Source organism: Bos javanicus, chromosome 3 (assembly GCF_032452875.1).
Source record: "Bos javanicus breed banteng chromosome 3, ARS-OSU_banteng_1.0, whole genome shotgun sequence".
Classification (NCBI taxonomy): domain Eukaryota; kingdom Metazoa; phylum Chordata; class Mammalia; order Artiodactyla; family Bovidae; genus Bos; species Bos javanicus.
Window position 1 is genome coordinate 80,577,170 of NC_083870.1, and position 21,800 is coordinate 80,598,969.

At 41.3% G+C, this 21,800-nt stretch overlaps 1 non-coding gene and 1 pseudogene across 1 annotated transcript; both read left to right on the forward strand.

The window, feature by feature from the left end:
- The first annotated feature begins 9,537 nt into the window (after positions 1-9,537).
- Positions 9,538-16,267, forward strand: LOC133244476 (large ribosomal subunit protein uL22-like; annotated as a pseudogene).
- Positions 11,689-11,762, forward strand: TRNAG-CCC (transfer RNA glycine (anticodon CCC)). The gene has a single exon. It is a non-coding gene; the product is annotated as a tRNA-Gly (tRNA).
- Positions 16,268-21,800: the final 5,533 nt, after the last annotated feature.

Sequence of the window (21,800 nt, forward strand, 5' to 3'; positions counted from 1 at the left end):
TTTCATCATTCTAAACTGTAGCTTTTGTTTTTAAATTATCACTGTTACATGTATTTCATATATAACTGCTTGGGTCCACCCTTTGAAAGGGTATGATCGGGGTGCTCCATGAATATAGGAACATAGTGAATAGACACTCTTAAGTATTTACTGAAAATATCACATTTTTATTGATACAACTCTTTAAGCCTTACAGATCACTTTTACATGATTATTTTATGCAGTCCTCCCAAGGAAGGGCTTCTTGGAGTAGGAAGGGGTTATAATCCTTATTTTACAGGAGACCCAACTGAGATTCAGGAAATCTAAATTGCTCAGCTTCTCCAATCTTCTTGTTGAGTCAGGACTCAGTGTCGTCTTTTTCACTCCAAGTTCATGCCTTTTCCATGACATCTCAGAGATGTGATTACTCAGCCAAGCTTTATACCCATTTGTTTTTAGTTCTTATTACATATTCTATTTCAACTTACGAGAAAGAAGAGAAGAATTTCAAATTGGAACTTGTGGGTGGGTTTCATCTGGGAAGTACTGGCCTACAAGAAGTCTGTCAGCTGGTTTAGTTTACATCTTAACATATAGGAAAAACAGTAATAATTTAAGTTTATATTGTATAATGTGATTCTGTGAAAGCCAAAGAGTGGAAGGACTGGTTAATGAATCTCTTAACTTTTATTTTGAGAAAGTGCTGAAATATCTGATGGAAACAAATGGCACTCCTAAGTAGACTTTTCAAAATGACATAGTGAAAAAGTCACCATTAGAAGCAAAATGGGTGAGTGTCTGCTGGTATCTTATGGTTTGTACAGAGAAACATATTTTGTCTGATTGGCTTGATTAAATATTTTAGTGAAAAATGCCTTTGCCAAATACCAAAAGTCTTATAAAAAGTCTTCATTTTAAACAAAAACTACAGGAAGAAAGCTTGTGTAGACTCAAGCTACCCCATAGCACCTTTCTAACAACTAGACTGATGTTTGCTATTAGGCAGTTTTTCCATTAAATTAATGGCCACTTTGGGGGCTAGGTACTTATCTTCCATTTGGCACTCAGGCTCATTTCCTTGTCACTTGTTCTAAAAGAAAATCACTCAGGAGAACTGAACACCTTAGTGTGATGAGATTTTATTGTGTCTGTTCTAATCATTCTTTCTGTATGAAACTTATGGATTCTCCTATGCCCTTTCATAGCAAGTCACATATCTCTTCTTTGGCTTTCAACCTGGTATCCCACCCCATCTGTCCTGTCCTGATCTTACCCTATCAACACTGCTCTACCTTCCTTAATGCAACAGTACCAGGTATACTGATTTCCTTGTAACTCTCAAGTATGCTATATTCAGCAATCCCTATGTCTTTAGTCATGCCCTTCCTTGACTTGTGTGGAGTACCTTTCCCCTTTATCCATCCTGAACATTTCAGTCCCTTCACTGCCGCCAAAATCCAACTTATTCTCTAAGGTTTTCTTGACAATTTCAACCTATATATATTTCATTCTATTGTGAGTTTGTATAGCTTATAAATTACTACCATCTTTTATTGAGCACCTATTAAGTGACAGTCCCTTTATCTCTATTCCTCATTACAACTACACAAGGTCAGTTCAGTTCAGTCGCTCAGTCGTGTCCGACTCTTTGTGACCCCATGAATTGCAGCACGCTCACGTCCATCGAGTCAGTGATGCCATCCAGCCATCTGTCATCCCCTTCTCCTCCTTCCCCCAATCCCTGCCAGCATCAGAGTCTTTTCCAATGAGTCAACTCTTCGCATGAGGTGGCCAAAGTACTGGAGTTTCAGCTTTAGCATCATTCCCTCCAAAGAAATCCCAGGGCTGATCTTCAGAATGGACTGAATACACAAGGTAGTTATTGTCATTCTAATTTTATAAAAGAGGAAACCAAGATTCAGAGAGATTAGATAATTTTCCCAGAGTCACACATCCTAAAATGCTCAGCTGAGGCTAGAACTGCAGGGATGACAGATAGATTCTAAAGCTCTCACTCTTACACTTAAGCTGTGTCTTAATACCATGCTGCTTCATGTGTTTTCTAAGTGTTTTATGTGTGCTAGTTTTCTCTCCTTAATTGTCTCTTAAAATCAGGGGTTATATAATTTAAAACTTGTATCCAACTGCTAGTTGCAGAGATTCAGAGTAATGACGGCTTCAATAAGATATATGTTGATTTTTCTCTTACTTAAAAGGAGTTCAGAGAAGGTCAGCTGGGACTGATGACGTGGACCCTAAGGGAGCATTATGGTCCTAGCTTCTTTTACCTCTTTCCTGAGGTAAAAGGAAAGTACCGTCTGAGCCAAGGAAGCCTCAGACGGTAAAGAATCAGCCTGCAATGCAGGAGACTGGAGTTTGATCCCTTGGTCGGGAAGATCCCCTGGAGAAGGGAATGGCTACCCACTCTAGTATTCTTGCCTGGAGAATTCCATGGACAGAGGAGCCTGGTGGGCTGAAGCCCCACAGGCACAAAGAGCCGGACATGACTGACTGACTAACACTTTCACTTTCTGCCATCCCCAGGATGTGAGCCTTGTCCTTTTGTTTATAAAATGGCATCTGGAAGTCCACCCATCATATCTTTGTTCCAGGCAAGGTGGAGGAAAAGATGAAGGGAAAAGGGAAAACAGACAGCTTCTGTTTATATCTCATTGGGCACCACATATGCAAGGAATCCTGGGAAATATTTTATAGCTGAGTACATTAATTCACCGAATAATGAAGGTGTAGTCTGTTTTCGAGAAAGAAATGAATGTTGAACAGGCAACTAGTGGTCTCTGCAGAGACCCATGTCCCCATCTTCTTTTATTTAGTTTTCATTCCAATCCCAAAGAAAGGCAATGCCAAAGAATGCTCAAACTAACACACAATCGCACTCATCTCACATGCTAGTAAAGTAATGCTCAAAATTCTCCAAGCCAGGCTTCAGCAATACATGAACCGTGAACTTCCTCATGTTCAAGCTGGTTTTAGAAAAGGCAGAGGAACCAGAGATCAAATTGCCAACATCTGCTGGATCATGGAAAAAGCAAGAGAGTTCCAGAAAAACATCTATTTCTGCTTTATTGACTATGCCAAAGCCTTTGACTGTGTGGATCACAAGAAACTGTGGAAAATTCTGAAAGAGATGGGAATACCAGACCACCTGACCTGCCTCTTGAGAAACCTATATGCAGGTCAGGAAGCAACAGTTAGAACAGGACATGGAACAACAGACTGGTTCCAAATAGGAAAAGGAGTACGTCAAGGCTGTATATTGTCACCCTGCTTATTTAACTTATATGCAGAGTATATCATGAGAAACGCTGGACTGGAAGAAGCACAAGCTGGAAATCAAGATTGCCAGGAGAAATATCAATAACCTGAGATATGCAGATGACACCACCCTTATGGCAGAAAGTGAAGAAGAACTAAAGAGCCTCTTGGTGAAAGTGAAAGTGGAGAGTGAAAAAGTTGGCTTAAAGCTCAACATTCAGAAAACGAAGATCATGGCATCTGATCCCATCACTTTATGGGAAATAGATGGGGAAACAGTGGAAACAGTGTCAGACTTTATTTTTGGGGGCTCCAAAATCTCTGCAGATGGTGACTGCAGCCATGAAATTAAAAGACGCTTACTCCTTGAAAGGAAACTTATGACCAACCTAGATAGCATATTCAAAAGCAGAGACATTACTTTGGCAACAAAGGTCCATGTAGTCAAGGCTATGGTTTTTCCTGTGGTCATGTATGGATGTGAGAGTTGGACTGTGAAGAAGGCTGAGTGCCGAAGAATTGATGCTTTTGAACTGTGGTGTTGGAGAAGACTCTTGAGAGTCCCTTGGACTGCAAGGAGATCCAACCAGTCCATTCTGAAGGAGATCAGCCCTGGGATTTCTTTGGAAGGAAGGATGCTAAAGCTGAAACTCCAGTACTTTGGCGACCTCATGCGAAGAGTTGACTCATTGGAAAAGACTCTGATGCTGGCGGGGATTGGGGGCAGGAGGAGAAGGGGACAACAGAGGATGAGATGGCTGGATGGCATCACCGACTCGATGGACGAGAGTCTGAGTGAACTCCAGGAGTTGGTGATGGACAGGGAGGCCTGGCGTGCTGCAATTCATGGGGTCACAAAGAGTTGGACACGACTGAGAGACTGAATTGAACTGAACACCAAATGGTGCTCAATAACCACTGGTGGACAGTTTAATGCAGAGAAATAGCGAGTGGAAAAAGATGGTTTAGAAAACTGATAAATGAAGAAACTGAAGAGACAATAGCCACATGTGATTTCTAATTTATAAATATTTTTATAAAAGCAAAATACCCACTGTCTTCTCCCTAAAAAACCCTGCTGTTATTCAGGCATCCTGTATGGAATGCTTAAAAAATTAACATCAAGATTAAGAAAATGAGGCCAAGTCATTTCAAATTATTTTGAGTAGATTCATGGTTGTTTCTTTCAGTCTTTATTCTTTGCATACATTTTATTTCCATTTACGAAATTGGAATCATAAAATGTTCTGTTTTGCAAAAGGACTCATTGCAAACCATCACTTCTAACAAAATGACCAGAACTCAGGCATATCTTATGAGCACTTAGAGAAAAAGGGTAGATTATATTTCCAAAAGAAATTAGTGCTATGCATTTCCGCAACTGTCTTTTGAGTTTCTCATTTTGACTTGTAAAATAATTCAAATGCTTTAAAGAAAAGATCTATGGTAATTACCTGAAGTGTTTCACTAGCCCCCTGATTAACATCCAGAGAGAGTCTTGTTTGAGATTAAAAGCACATTTTGTAACTTAAAATTTTGATACGCATTTTCAAATTTAGAAGTTTGAGTGAATGATACATGGAACACCTGTAAGCCCTATACACAGCATTACCAATTGTTTATAATTTGACCCATTTGTTTTATCATTCTGTCTCTCTTCCCCACTCCTCCCCCTCTCTTTTTCTATAGTATGTAGGTATGATTTTTTTTCCAGAAACTTCGGGAGTAAATTAGAGATATCATATGTTAAGAGACCCCTAAATATTTCAGAAGATTTTATGGAAAAATGATTTATATAACCACAACAAAATGATCAGAACAAGAAGTCAATATTGATGTAATACTGTTACATAATGTATGATCCAATAGGCAAATTCCATTAATTGTCTCAATAGCATCCTTCATGTGTGTGTGCTCAGTCACTTGCATGCTCAGTTACTTCAATTGTGTCCTACCCTATGGACTGCAGCCTACCAGGCTTCTCTGTCCATGGGGATTCTCCTGGCAAGAATACTGGAGTGGGTTGTCATGCCCTGCTTCAGGGGATCTTTCCGACCCAGGGATTGATTCTGCATCTGTTGTGTCCCCTTCATTGGCAGGCACGTTCTTTACCGCTAGCACCACGTGGGAAGCCTTTAACGTCCTTTATAGCTATTTTATTTTCCCAAGCCAGCATCCATTTTCAGACAATGTATTGCATTTGGTTGTCATGTCTCTAATCTGGAACGTCCATTGTTCCTTCTCTTTTCTTTTTATGTATTTATCTTTGGCTATGCCTGGTCTTCATTGCTCCGTGCAGGCTTTCTCTAGCTGTGGCAAGCGGGAACCGCTCTGCAGTTGTGGTGCATGGGCTTCTCACTGTGGTGGCTTCTCTTGTGGAGCATGGGCTGCAGGGTGTTCCAGCTTCAATAGTTGTGGTGTGTGGGCTCTAGAGCATATAGTTGTGGTGCATGGGTTTAGTTGCTCTGCGGCATGTGGAATCTGCCCAGACCAGGAATCAAACCCGTGTCGCCTGCATTGGCAGCTGGATTCTTAACCACTGACCACCAGGGAAGTCCCTTCTATTTTCATTAGTTGCCCTTTTACCGTGAGGACAGGCTTCTCTCCTAAAGGAGATTTTCTGATGCTGTGTGGCTATGTATTTTTCTTTTCCCTTCCAGTCTAATTGAGTTATAATTTATATATAGCACTATGTACATTTAAGGTATACAGCATGATGATTTGACTTACATACATCATGAAATGATACCACAATAAGTTTAGTGAACATCCATTATATCATATAGATACAGCTTTAAAAAATAGAAAAAAATTTTTTTCCTTGTGGTGAGAACTCAGGATTTACTCTAACCGCTTTCATTTATAATGTACAGCCATGTTAATTACACTTATCATGTTGTAATTACATCCTTAGTACTTATTTGTCTTGTAACTGGAAGTTTGTATTTTTTATCTACTTTCATCCAGTCCTCCCCATCCCCATCTCTGGTAACCACAAATCTGATCTCTTTTTCTATGAGTTTTTGGTCTGTTTCTTTTTGAAGTATAATCATCCTAAACACTTAGTTCCTGGTATGCAACATAGTGATTCAATATTTCTATACATTTCAAACTGATCACTATGATAAGTCTAGTTTTCATCCGTCACCATACAAAGATATTACATAATTATTGACTTTATTCCCCATACTGAGCATTTCATATCTGTGACTCATTTATTTTTAACTGCAAGTTCACACCTTCTAGTCTCCCTCACCTATTTCTCTCTTCCCCTCACCGCTCTGGCTACCACCTGTTTGTTCTCTGTATATATGAGTCTGTTTCTGTTATATTACATTTGTTCATTTGTTTTTTAGATTCTACATGTAAGTGAAATCTACAGTGCTTGTCTTTTTCTGTCTGACTTATTTCACTTAGCATAATACCCTCTAGGTCTATCCATGTTGCAAGATTTCATTCCTTTCTATCGTTAAGTAATATTCCATTGCACATATATGCCACATCTTTACCCATTCATCTATTGATGGTCACTTAGGTTGTTTCCAAATCTTAGCTATTGAAAATAATGCTGTAATGAAACATAGGGGTGCAGATATCTTTTCAAATTAGTGTTTTCATTTTCTTCACATAAATACCCAGGAGTGGAATTACTGGGCCCTATTCTGAAGGAGGAGAAGGCGATGGCACCCCACTCCAGTACTCTTGCCTTGAAAATCCCACGGATGGAGGAGCCTGGTGGGCTGCAATCCAGGGGGTCGCTAAGAGTCGGACACGCCTGAGCAACTTCACTTTCACTTTTCACTTTCATGTATTGGAGAAGGAAATGGCAATCCCCTCCAGTGTTCTTGCCTGGAGAATCCCAGGGACGGGGGATCCTGATGGGCTGCTGTCTATGGGGTCGCACAGAGTCAGACACGACAGAAGCGACTTAGCAGCAGCAGCAGCAGCAGCAGCAGCAGCATTCTGAAGGAGATCAGCCCTGGGATTTCTTTGGAAGGAATGATGCTAAAGCTGAAACTCCAGTACTTTGGCCACCTCATGCGAAGAGTTGACTCATTGGAAAAGACTCTGATGCTGGGAGGGATTGGGGGCAGGAGGAGAAGGGGACGACAGAGGATGAGATGGCTGGATGGCATCACTGACTCAATGGACATGAGTCTGAGTGAACTCCGGGAGTTGGTGATGGACAGGGAGGCCTGGCGTGCTGCGATTCATGGGGTCACAAAGAGTCGGACACGACTGAGAGACTGAACTGAACTGAACTGATGGTGGTTCTGGAGGCTATATGTTTCTGAGACTTTGTCTTAGTCTGTTAGGGCAGTTATAACTAGATGTCATAAACTGGGTGGCTTAAACAACAAAAATTTATTTCTCACAGTTCTGAAGGCTAACAAGTCCTAGATCATGGTGACAGCCAATTCAGTAACTGATGCGAGGTCGTTTTGTGGCTTCAGTCATCCACCTTGTCGCTGTATCCTCATGCAGTGGAGGCGGTGCACTGACGTCTCTCACTCTTTTTATAAGGGCATTAATCCCACCATGGAGTCTCTACCCTCATGATGGTGGTGGTTAGTCGCTAAGTCGTGTCCAACTCTTTAGACCCCATGGACTGTGGCCCTCCAGGCTCCTCTGTCCATGGGATTCTCCAGGCAAGAAAACTGGAGTGGGTTGCCATTTCCTTCTCCAGGCCACCCTTGTGATTTCATCTAAAAGTAATTACTTTCCAAAGGCCCCAGCTCCTTATACCATCACATTGGGGAATTAGGGCTTAGGTAAATAAATTTAGGGGGGACACAAATGTTCAATCCATAATAGGCTTCATAAAGAAAAAACAAATCCCCATTGTAAGAAGATAGTGTCTCTCTTAGGAAGCATCACTATCAACAAAGCAAGTGGAGGTGATAGAATTCCAATTGAGCTATTTCAAATCCTGGAAGATGATGCTGTCAAAGTGCTGTACTCAATATGTCAGCAAATTTGGAAAACTCAGCAGTGGCCACAGGACTGGAAAAGGTCAGTTTTCATTCCAATCCCAAAGAAAGGCAATGCCAAAGAATGCTCAAACTACCACACAATTGTACGCATCTCACATGCTAGTAAAGTAATGCTCAAAATTCTCCAAGCCAGGCTTCAACAACACATGAACCATGAACTTCCAGATGTTCAAGCTGGTTTTAGAAAAGGCAGAGGAACCAGAGATCAAATTGCCAACATCTGCTGGATCATCAAAAAAGCACAAGAGTTCCAGAAAAACATCTATTTCTGCTTTATTGACTATGCCAAAGCCTTTGACTGTGTGGATCACAAGAAACTATGGAAAATTCTGAAGGAGATGGGAATACCAGACCACCTGACCTGCCTCTTGAGAAACCTGTATGCAGGTCAGGAAGCAACAGTTAGAACTGGACATGGAACAACAGACTGGTTCCAAATAGGAAAAGGAGTCCATCAAGGCTGTATATTGTCACCCTGCTTATTTAACTTATATGCAGAGTACATCATGAGAAATGCTTGGAAAACTGGAAATAGAACTGCCTTATGATCCAGCAATCCCACTGCTGGGCATACACACTGAGGAAACCAGAAGGGAGAGAGACACGTGTACCCCAATGTTCATCGCAGCACTGTTTATAATAGCCAGGACATGGAAGCAACCTAGATGTCCATCAGCAGATGAATGGATAGGAAAGCTGTGGTACATATACACAATGGAGTATTACTCAGCCATTAAAAAGAATACATTTGAATCAGTTCTAATGAGGTGGATGAAACTGGAGCCTATTATACAGAGTGAAGTAAGCCAGAAGGAAAAACACCAATACAGTATACTAACGCATATATATGGAATTTAGAAAGATGGTAACGATAACCCTGTATACGAGACAGCAAAAGAGACACTGATGTATAGAACAGGCTTATGGACTCTGTGGGAGAGGGAGAGGGTGGGAAGATTTGGGAGAATGGCATCGAAACATGTGAAATGTCATGTATGAAACGAGTTGCCAGTCCAGGTTCAATGCACGATGCTGGATGCTTGGGGCTGGTGCACTGGGATGACCCAGAGGGATGGTATGGGGAGGGAGGAGGGAGGAGGGTTCAGGATGGGGAACACATGAGAAATAAAGGAATAAAAAATTAAAAAAAGAAAGAAAGAAAGAAATGCTGGGCTGGAGGAAGTACAAGCTGGAATCAAGATTGCTGGGAGAAATATCAATAACCTCAGATATGCAGATGACACCACCCTTATGGCAGAAAGTGAAGAGGAACTAAAAGCCTCTTGACGAAAGTGAAAGAGGAGAGTGAAAAAGTTGGCTTATAGCTCAACATTCAGAAAACGAAGATCATGGCATCTGGTCCCATCACTTTATGGGAAATAGATGGGGGAACAGTAGATGACTTTATTTGGGGGGGGGCTCTAAAATCACTGCAGATGGTGATTGCAACCATGAAATTAAAAGATGCTTACTCCTTGGAAGGAAAGTTATGACCAACTTAGACAGCATATTCAAAAGCAGAGACATTACTTTGTCAACAAAGGTCCATCTAGTCAAGGCTATAGTTTTTCCAGTGGTCATGTATGGATGTGAGAGTTGGACTATAAAGAAAGCTGAGAGCTGAAGGTTTGATGCTTTTGAACTGTGGTGTTGGAGAAGACTCTTGAGAGCCCTTGGACAGCAAGGAGATCCAACCAGTCCATCCTAAATGAGATCAGTCCTGAGTGTTCATTGGGAAGACTGATAAAGCTGAAAGTCCAATGCTTTGACCACCTGATGTGAAGAGCTGACTCATTTGAAAAGACTCTGATGCTGGGAAAGATTGAGGGCAGGAGAAGGGGACGACAGAGGATGAGATGGTTGGATGGCATCACCCACTCAATGGACATGAGTTTGGGTGGACTCTGGCAGTTGGTGATGGACAGGGAGGCCTGGCATGCTGTGGTTCATGGAGTCACAAAGAGTTGGACACGACTGAGTGACTGAGCTGAACTGAGTGTCTCTCTTGGGCTAGGTAACTCTGATAGTGAAAGTTAAAGCCCATGTCTAGTAAAAATGATTCTTTACTCTATTCTCTATAATATAACCCTTTAATTTTATTCTTATTTCTACTGTCAAATGCTTTGGGAATTTGGTCACTCTCCTCTTGTTTAGCACTAAAGACTGTTTCTCATTTGTTGCTGTTAAACAAATCTGGATTTAAATTCCATACTTCCTGTTGTGTGTGTGACATGAAATACCTTCTTTGGACTTCAGTCTGTTTGCTTGTAAAATAGGCATGACTTAGGCCTATTTCAAAAGTGTTGTTGGGAGTGGGAGCAATAAATGCGATAATGTATGTGAAGGTATGTAACATGGTGCCTGATATAGGAAAGCAGTGCTGCTGCTGCTGCCAAGTCGCTTCAGTCGTGTCCGACTCTGTGCGACCTCATAGACGGCAGCCCACCAGGCTTCCCGTCCCTGGGATTCTCCAGGCAAGAACACTGGAGTGGGTTGCCATTTCCTTCTCCAATGCATGAAAGTGAAAAGTGAAAGTCAAGTCGCTCAGTTGTATCCGACTCTTAGCGACGCCATGGACTGCAGCCTACCAGGCTTCTCCGTCCATAGGATTTTCCAGGCAAAAGTACTGGAGTGGGGTGCCATTGCCTTCTCCGAGGAAAGCAGTACCTGTCTTTAATTTAAAATTCCACCTTTAAGTGACCCTCTTTTGCAAATTTCTTCACTTTCAGGAAGTTAGATGCTTGACATGCACAGAGAAGTTAGACGAGCTTCTTAGATACAAAGTCTGCATCAAAAAGAGAAAGGTTTAGAGGTATTTACTAAGTTTTAGAACATTCATGTGGGTCTATCAGTTTTTTCCTATCTTCCTCTTTCTTTCCCTTCCTTTGTCACATACTGAATGACATTTGCTATGTGCAGTCACCATTGTAGGCACTAGAGATGGTGCAGCAAATACAATTTGCTGAGCTGACATCAATTATTTTTAATCAAAGAAGACAGAGGATAAATATACAAACAGACTTTTTCGATAGTGCATGATAAGTGCTATGAAAAAAAAAAAATAAAGCCAGGAAGGGAAATAAGGATTGTGAGGGGGTTGCTATTATATTAGATGGTCAGAGAAGAATTCACTGAAATGGGGACAGAGACGTGAAGGAGATGCCAGAGCTGGTTATTAGGGTGAGTGCAGCAGAAGCATTCCAGGCACAGGAAATCTTTCAAAGAGAAGAAATCTAAGGTAGAGGATGACCTACTGATGGTTCAGCCAAGGGAATCAGGAAGGAAGCTAAGGCAGTTCTGTGGAGCACAGCAGCACGCCACCTCCCTCCTCCAAGTGTGTATATAGGCATGAGCAGAATGGCCAGCTGGAGGTGAGGGCTTGTGGCCGCTGTAAAAGCTACAGCTCAGAACCTCTCTTCAAGAGTGTGCTGGGACTTCCCTGGTGGTCTAGTGGTTTAAGACTCTGCACTCCCAATACAGCAGGCCCAGGTTCAATCCCTGGTCAGGGAGCTAGATCCCACAGGTCACAGCAAAGAGTTCCCCTGCCACAACTGAAGACTCTGCATTCTTCAACAAAAATTGAAGATCCTGTGTGCCACAACTGCAGCCAAATAAATAAATAAATATACTTTTTAAAAGACATCTATTTTTAAAAAAAAGGAAAAAGGAACATGCTTCAGGGAGCACAGAGAGCTGACAGCCTCCAGCTGTAGCACCTTCTACATCTACCCCAGCATCCAGAATGCAACGTGTTTTCCCACTGAGTTGTCAGCCAGTGACTGAGCCTGGTAAAGATGGGTGTGACCATGGCCATGCATTATGGGACTGCTTGAAGGGCAATCCTGGTGCCAGGCTCCCTGTTAGGCTGCCTGTGAGATTTCCAGAGCTACACCACAGTCTGAAGCTCTACCTACTAAAGCACGCTTCCTTCTCCTCCTTGCACCAGGATCAGCCCTGCATCATGGTTTAAAGTCTTTCCCTGCTCACTCCTACCCCTCCTCCTTTTGCCTTTCCCCGACATTACCCCCCAACAAGTAGCTTTTACTTCTGGGTTTTAAAAAGTGATGACAGCTTTTTTTCCAGTAAGCGGCCTGAGGTGACCCCTAAAAATGGTGCACTATTCACTTGACCCAGAAAACCCCACAAAATCATGCAAATCAAGAGGTTCAAATCTTCGTGTTCACTTTAAGAACACTCGGAAACTGCCCAGGCCATAAAGGGTATGCATATCCGAAAAGCCACCAAGTATCTGAAGGATGTCACTTTAAAGAAGCAACGTGTGCCATTCCGTCGTTACAACGGTGGAGCTGGTAGGTGTGCACGGGCCAAACAGCGGGGCTGGATGCAGGGTCGGTGGCCCAAAAAGAGTGCTGAATTTTTACTACGCATGCTCAAAAATGCAGAGACTGATGCTGAACTTAAGGGCTTAGATGTAGATCCCCTGGTCATTGAGCACATCCAAGTGAACAAAGCCCCCAGGATGCGGCGCAGGACTTACAGAGCTCATGGTCGGATCAACCCCTGCATGAGCTCTCCCTGCCACACTGAGATGATCCTTCCTGAAGAAGAACAGATTATTCCTGAACCAGAAGAGGAGGTTGCACAGAAGAAAAAGAATCCCAGAAGAAACTGAAGAAACAAAAACTTATGGTCCAGGAATAAATGCCACAAAAAATAAATGCAAATAAAAGTAAAAGTGTTGGTTGTCTTAATTAGTAAATGTATTTCAAGTGTTAGCAAAAAAAAAAAAAAAAAGTGATTACAGGTTTTTCTATTAAATGATAGTTTTAGTGATATAGAATTCTTTTATTTTTTGTTGACCAATCATAATACAATGGTATTAAGTGACTAATAGTTACATAATCACAATAGAAAAAGATGTTTATCAGTTTCATAATCAATAGATAAAAAATAAAAGATAATTACAGTTGCGAGCCATAATGGGAACATGATTAACCTAGCAATATAAATAATTACATGCAATTTGAGGGGTTAAGTAGAGCGATGTGGTAAGTGGAAGTGCATACATGCACATTTTCATCAGCCTAGCCAGCCTGTGTCTCTTGCTGTGCATTTAATCCATTTATATTTAAGGTAATTATTGATATTTATGATCTTATTACTATTTTCTTAGGTATTTGGGGTTAATTTTGTGTAGGTATTTTCCTTCTCTTGTGTTTCCTGCCTAGAGAAGTTCTTTTAGCATTTATTGTAAAGCTGGTTTGATAGTGCTGAATTCTCTGAACTTTTGCTTGTCTGGAAAGCTTTTGATTTCCCTGTCAAATCTGAAGGGGAGTCTTGCTGGGTAGAGTATTCTTGGTTGGAGGTTCTTCCCTTTCATCACTTTAAATATATCATGCCATTCTTTTCTTAAATTCTTTTACTTCTTTTGTGTGTGTGTGAATTCAGTTTTATTTGGGGCAAAAATAGGACTGCAACCCAGGAGACAGCACCTCAGATTAACTCTGAGAGACCACTCCAAAGAGACAGGGGAAGGTCAGTATATATGTGATTTTGGTGAGAGGGAATATATACAATCAAGCACAAAGTTTCCCAATAAATTGCTTTTACTTCTAACGCCATCTTCATGTCGGTCTGCTTTCTAGAGAATTCAGACTTACAGAGGCAGAACAAAAATGCCCATGAGGAAATTTTGCAATAGCTCCACTCCCTACATAAGTCAGGTACAGCATCATGGAGATGAGGAAAGAGTACAGTCCATGGTGGTGTCAAGGGATAACCAAAGTTTCCAGGTAATTGCCATCAGCCCTACCAAAAGCCATCTTAAATAGTATGCAGTCCAAGTAAAACTCTCCACTCATTAAAATGCAAATGATTTCAAAAGCAATTCCTGTAGATACTCACTTCAGTCAGGACTGCTGTCTCTAAGCATTTCTTATATAGAAATTCTGGAGTTACCAACAGACAAGTTCCAAACTCTTAACCCAGTTGGGAGTAATGAGGCTCCTACTGCTCAGTTACCAAACTAGAATCCGAAGACGCAGCATGCATTCAGAGAGGAGGAAGGAGGCACTCCTTTCTGTTGCTGGAAATCAAACCATGGGAGTCTGACATTTCCTAGGCCTCCAGCTAAGAAGAGCATCCCTGTCTTCCACGGTAGGCTATACTCAGAGGCCACCATTTGGATCTAGCTCATTGTACTCCAATGACATTCCAACCAGAAACCATTCTCAGAGTTGAGTGAATCATACTCTAATCATGGAGCTGAGTTTGCAGTTTAGGGCTCAATCAGGCAATGAATCCAAAGATGTTCTGGGAAATCTCTCAAATCCCTCAGGAAAGCAAACACTCACTGAGAAAGAAGTGACCCTGGGCTGGGGTCACATGGAGGGCCAGTGAAAAAGAGTAAATCCCCTTTACGTGCCAGGTGCTGCCATGTGTTTGTATATCTGGAGCCACCCTGTGATGTCAGAATCATATTTTAAGCTTAGAAAAATGTGGTGTGGAAGGTTAAGTGGTTTTTCCAAGATCATAGTGCTTAGCAAATATCAAAGCTAGAATTTCAAACCAGGTCTTCCAACTCCAAACATTGTAATTTTTTTCCATGATTTTACTACTAACTGTTCTCTTGCCTTTATAAATATGCCTCTATTAATATTAATAACAGGGGATTTCCTGGTGGTCCAATAGTTAGGACTGTGCATTTCCATTGCAGGAGGTAAAGGTTTGATCCCTGGTTGGAAACTAAGATCCTGCAAGCCAAGCAGTGCGGCCAAGAAAAGAAAAAAGTTTATCTTGTAGACACATCTCTTGGCTTAGTTGCTTTGATAAAATCATGTCAACTTTCAGTCAGACCATGACCATGGTGGGGAAGCACTGTATGATATGTTGTTTGTTTGTTTTATTTGAATCTTTTGGCTATACCACAAGACATGTGTGATCTTATTCCCAGACCAGGGATCGAACTTGCACCCCTTGTATTGGAAGCGTGGAATCTTAACCACCGGACTACCAGGGAAGTCCCAGGAAGCACTGTAATGAGCATTTGCTAGTTTGTGACATATCAACATTTATTTTCCCCTTCTTTTAGTAAAGAAGAGGAAAGTGGATGCTGGTAAAGAGTATTCTAATTTGGTAAAGAGTATTCTAATTCCTCTCTGGTGAACTTCCCCTCCCTCACTGCAGTCCATGAGCTTTGGTTGGACTCTAACTCTGGCTTCAAGAATGGAGCCTATGACTCCTCCTAGAACTATGCGTGTACCTATTCCCCTGGCTACTTCTACTGATTCATTTGTAGTCAGGACCAACTAGTCTTTTGCCAAAGCTACTGGGAGAAAAGCAAGCACTCATTCCCAATTCATCTAAACCTGGGGGAAAGTAGACTGGAGCTGCTGGAGCCGCACTGCTGCTATTATTGAAGAGTCTGTCCAAGGATGGTGCTCACATAGCACAAGCAGAGCCAGGAGATGAATAGGGAGAAATGGGGTTTTGTTGTCATTTTTCCCCCACTGGATCAGGCCATTCTTGAAGCCAAAACTGCCCCCAAGATCTGTCAGTTCTGTGATATGACAAATTCTGTTTATATTTAAGCTAGGTATAGGCTGTATTTTCTGCTAGTTTTAATTGAAAGAGGTGCCCCTGATACAACAGACTTCCTCAGCTAAATTTAACCACTGTTAAAGTCAGTTAGGACTCATAACCAAATTAAAAATGGGCAAAAGATTTGAATAGATGCTACAGACTAAATATTTATATTCCCTTTAAATTCATACGTTGATACCTATTCCCCCAATGTAGTGGTATTAGGAGGTAGGGTCTTTGAGAGGTGATTTTAGGTTATTGCAGCAGAGCCCTCATGACTGGAATTAGTACCCTTGTAGAAGAAACCCCAGAGAGGTCCCTTCCCCCTTCTGCCATGTAAGAACACCTGAAAAGACTGCCTTCTCTGAACCAGGAAGTATGCTTTCATCAGACACCAAATCTGCCTGTGCCCTGATCTTGAATCTCCCAATTTCCTTAATTATGAGAAATAAACTTCTGTTGTTTATAAACTACTCAGTCTATGGTATTCTGTTATAACATTCTGAATTGATGAAGACAACAGACATTTCTCCAAAGCAGGTGTAACAAATGGCCAATAAGCTCTTGAAAAGATGCTCAGTGTCATTAGTCATTAGGGAAATGCAAACCAAAGCCACAAAGAGATATAACTTCACAACTCCTAGGGTGGCTTCAATCAAAAATATAGACAGTAACAAATGTTGCCAAAAATATGGAGAAATTGAAACTTGTGTGCATTGCCAGTGGGGATGTAAAATGATGCAGCTGCTTTGGAAAATACTCTGCAGTTTCTCAAATAATTAAACATAAAGTTACCATGTGACCAGCAATTTGACTTCTCCTTATATACCCCAGAGAAATGAAAGGATATGTCTACAAAAAGCCTTGGATGAGAATGTTCATAACAATTGTACTCATGATAGCTTAAAAAATAGAAAACAATTCAAATACCCATCAACGGGAAATGGATAATCACGTTGTGATATAATCATACAAAGGAATCAGTTCAGTTCAGTTGCTCAGTCATGTGTAACTCTTTGCAACCCCATGGACTGCAGCACTCCAGGCCTCTCTGTCCATCACCAACTCCCGGAGTTTACTCAAACTCATGACCATCGAGTTGGTGATGCCATCCAACTATCTCATCCTCTCTTGTCCCCTTCTCCCGCCTTCAATCTTTCCCAGCATCAGGATCTTTTCAAATGAGTCAGCTCTTCCCATCAGGTGGCCAAAGTATTGGAGTTTCAGCTTCAGCATCAGTCCTTCCAATGAGTATTCAGGACTGATTTCCTTTAGGATGGACTGGTTGGACCTCCTTGCAGTCCAAGGGACTCTCAAGAGTCTTCTCCAACACCACAGTTCAAAAGCATCAATTCTTCGGTGCTCAGCTTTCTTTATTGTCCAACTCTCACATTCATACATGACTACTGGAAAAACCATAGCTTTGACTAGATGGACCTTTGTTGTCAAAGTAGTGTCTCTGCTTTTTAATAAATATTCAGCAATAAAAGGAATGAGCTACTGATACATGCGAAAACATGAATGACTCTAGAAGTACACTGAATGAAAGCAACCAGACCTAAAATAATATAGTGTGTGGTGTGATTCATTTATATGAAATCCAAGAGCAGGCAGAACTAACCTATAGTGACAGAAGTGAGAAAGTGAGAAGGACTACCAGGGAAGTTCCTGCTTTTTCATTTCTGATGAAGGGAAAAAAAAGCATCCACCAGACTTAACGTGATCTGATATTTATGAAAAGTTCTTCTATCCAAAAACATCTTTCCCCACCAGCTTAAGAATGGACTGCACCCCTCCATTTTTCCTTTAATATAAAGCATTGAAGTGATAGATTACATATTATATTAAATTTCCCCCAATGACTGTGTTAATGCAGGATTAATTTGCAAGGTTGTTTCTCCTCCTTCTTAGGGAGTCATCTCAACCCACTCCTGACTAAGGTGACCAAGTTACTCGAGGCCTCATCCCTCATCATAGACTGGAGAACATTTATAAACCATTACTTTCCAACTTCCAGTCCTTTCTTAAAAATTTTTGTGACAGCATTCTTAATTTCACCAAACGTAGCTCAAGAGAGCAGGTGACTTCTATTTAAAAATTCAGAAATTAAAAAGATAATGAAAGCAATAAAATAGTGATTACCATCTTCAGATCACTCAGGTAAAGAGCCACCAACCCTTACAAAGTAAGTTTCTATTTTGGGTAACTCATTCTGACTCCTTTAATTCTTTCTTTTCCTCATCCCACATCCCAGCCTTATGCCTTATCACTTACTACCTACTAATCAGTTTAGTTAACCCCGAAAGACAATGGAAATCCTAAACTGCAGAGTCACGTACAAACTTGCCCACCATGATTCCGGAAATCCCTGCGGGTTTACTGAAAGGACTATATTAATGGTTAATGGTGCTTCATGGTTTTATGGATCAGAACAACCTCTATTGCTTCACTAGTATGGACTTTCTGTAACTTAAGAAAAAGAAAATGTGAATTCCTTTGGGGGAATGGAAAGGAGATATTACAAAAGAAAAATGGTATTACTTTCCAATACCAAGGAAATTCATTAGCAAACACATTAAAATGTGCTTGAGTAGTCATCACACTGAATTGTTTTGGAAAAGGCCCTGCTTGGAAAAACACGGCAAAAACATCTTCAGTGCTGGAGCTTGGCACGATGAGACAGCGGGATGACAAATGTCTTGCCATTCCCTATGGTGCCTTAATACTTAGAGCCATCTGCTACTATGTACTCTCCCTCCCATGAGTCCCCTTTATCACAGTCTAACGTTATGTTACTCCTATTTTCCATGTCCACCTGTTACAGTGATAAGACACAGATGTACTCCTCCAGTGTGTGGGAAACAAAGTAATCTTAAGTCAGGATGCTGAGCTTTTGAGCTTTAGCTCTTACACTAACTACACAGTCTTGGATAAGTATCTCAAGTTCTCTTGGTTTCAGTGTCTTCATATGAAAAATATAAAGTATAGTAGACATGGTACCCATGAAGTGGAAGCTGACTGGTCCTTAGGGGTTCCTCAGGCCATAGAGCCAATATATAGAAAAGGGGTCCTTGTTAACAGTAATTGGCTTGCTGCTCCATGGTGGCATAGGCGAGGCTCTGGTTAGAACTCAGGGATGCAGTGCACTCCCGGGGATATAGCCAGACAAAACTTTAATTCCAAAAGATATCTGCATCCCCTCTGTTCATAGCAGCACTGTTCACAATGGCCAAGACATGGAAACAACCGAAATGTCCATTGGCAGATGAGTGGATAAAGAAGATGTGGTGCACATATACAGTGGAGTACTACTCAGCCATGAAAAGAACAAAAGAATGCCATTTGCAGCAACCTGGACGGACCAGAGATTGCCACACAGAGTGAAGTCCGACAGAGAAAGACAAATGCCATATGATATCATTTTATTTTTTTTATTTTAATTTTTAAACTTTACATAATTGTATTAGTTTTGCCAAATATCAAAATGAATCCACCACAGGTATACATGTGTTCCCCATCCTGAACCCTCCTCCCTCCTCCCTCCCCATACCATCCCTTTGGGTCATCCCAGTGCACTAGCCCCAAGCGTCCAGTATCGTGCATCGAACCTGGACTGGCATCTCGTTTCATACATGATATTTTACATGTTTCAATATGTGGAATCTAAAATATGACACAAACGAACCTATCTGTGAAACAGAAATAGAATCATGGACACAGAGAAGAGACTGGTGGTTGCCAACGGGGAGGAGGTTGGAAGAGGGATGGAGTGGAAGGCTGGGAGTAGCAGATTCCAGCTTTTATATACAGAACTGATAAACAACAAGGCCCTACTATATAGCACACAGAACTATTTTCAGTATCCTGTGATAAACCATAATGGAAAAGAATATTTGTAAAAAAAAAAAAAAGTATATATATATAACTGAATCACTTTGCTGTACAGCAGAAATTAACACGACATTGTAAGTCAACTGTACTTCAATTTTTAAAAGATTTTAAAAAAGAACTCAGGAGTGCAATGGACAACGTCTTAGCATTCTGTGGCCCAGAGGCCAAGTCTGGTCACTGGCAAAGTACATTTGCCTAAAATGAAGATAAGACTAACACGCCTCATATCCCATATATATAAATTTTAGGTTTTAGAGAAGCAGTCAAAAGCATCTTTATTTCTCCAGCCTTGAACAAGGAGAGGGGTCAAAACAAAACAAACAAGCAAAAACATTCAGTCAAGTGCTGATAGAAAATCACAAGAAAAGAAATAGGTGGTAGAAGGTAGCCTTGAGTACCAGCTTAGGCCCTGTGACCTGCTGCAGAAGAGGGATTATACAAGCTATGTGTTATGTCACTTAGTCATGTTTCCCTTTCCCCTAGACCCCGTGCTTTAAAAGAAAAATAATGGAGGCAGCTGACATTTTAGCTTCAGGCGAACATGTGACCAGCTTCTCCTCCCTCCAAATCTACCCTCTATCCTTCCTGCCGCATTCCCTGGATGCATGAGTGCTTAGTTGCAAAGTTGCACCCAACTCTTTTGCGATCCTGTGGACTGTAGGCCACAGTTTCTCTGTCGATGGGATTTTCAGGGCAGGAATACTGGAGTGGCTTGCCATGCCCTCCTCCAGGGGATCTTCCCCACCCAGGGATTGAACCCGTGTCTCCTGTGTTTCCTGCACTGGCAGGTGGATTCTTTACCATTGAGCCACCTTGGAAGCCTATTCCCGGGGAGGTTGATCTAAATGCACTGCGTCGCTTCCTTCTGGTTTCTAGTCCAGTTCAACAACAAGGGAGCTCTGAGAGAGGATCAGAGGAAGGGAGAAGAGTTAGGTCAGCATATTTACGCTCTTTCTATAGTCACCGCACTGTGAACAGGCTGCATCCTTCCACTAGAGGTCCTAGCTCCCATCCAGCAGCTCTTTGCACAGAGCTCTGTTTCCTGGTTCTCGTACTGCCTTTCTCTTCCTGCCCCAAAAGCCTGTATGTGGTAATGGTATTACTAAGTTGCTAATACCAGGGTATTTTATTAACACGTTTGGGTTCCTTAAATCCTGCCCACATTTTTGTAGAGTCCCTTTGTTAAACTCTCCTCAAATTACCAACTTCACCCAAATATAATAAGTGATTTCTTTTTTTGGTGGGGCCCTGACTAATACAGACAGGTTTTCACAAGAACCACGGGGGTAATTGAAAGATCAAAAGAAGACCTTTGTTTAAAATGTGTGTGAAATTTCTTTGAAGAATATGACTTCTAGAAATTTAGATGAAGCATACATAATACATCTAGAAAGATGCATAACACATATAAATAGTTTAAAGAGTAATTTACAAAATGAACACCTATATAACCAGTACTATAATCAGATATAGAACATTGCTGGCTCCCCAAAAGCACAAACTCCACCACCCCCCTCCAGTTAAAATCACCTTTATTCTGTGTTTTATGGCAATTGTTTCACTGCTTTTCTGTGTTTTACCAACTAATGTATATTTTATCAGCTATGCAAGCATCCTTTATTTTTTAAATTTTATTAAAGTGTAGTTGATTTACAATATTGTATTAATAAAATAGATGACTGGTGCAAGTTTGATTCATGAAGCAGGGCACCCAACCTGGAGGGGTGGGGTGGGAAGGAATGTGGGAGAGGGGTTGGGGGGTTCAGGGTAGGGCAGGGGACACATGTATACCTGTGACCGATTCATGTTAATGTATGGCAAAAGCTGTCATGATATTGTAAAGTAATTATTCTCCAATTAAAATAATTAGAAAAAAATTTCTGCTGAACAGCAAAGTGATTCAGTTATACATATATATTTTTTTCCATTATGGCTTGTCATAGGATACTGAACATAGTTCCTGTGTGCTATACAGCAGGACTTATACAGGATACAGTTTATCCATCCTTATGCATGCATGCATGCATGCATGCTAAGTCGCTTCAGTCATGTCCGACTCTGTGTGACCCCATGGACAGCAGCCCACCAGGCTCCTCTGTCCACAGGATTCTCCAG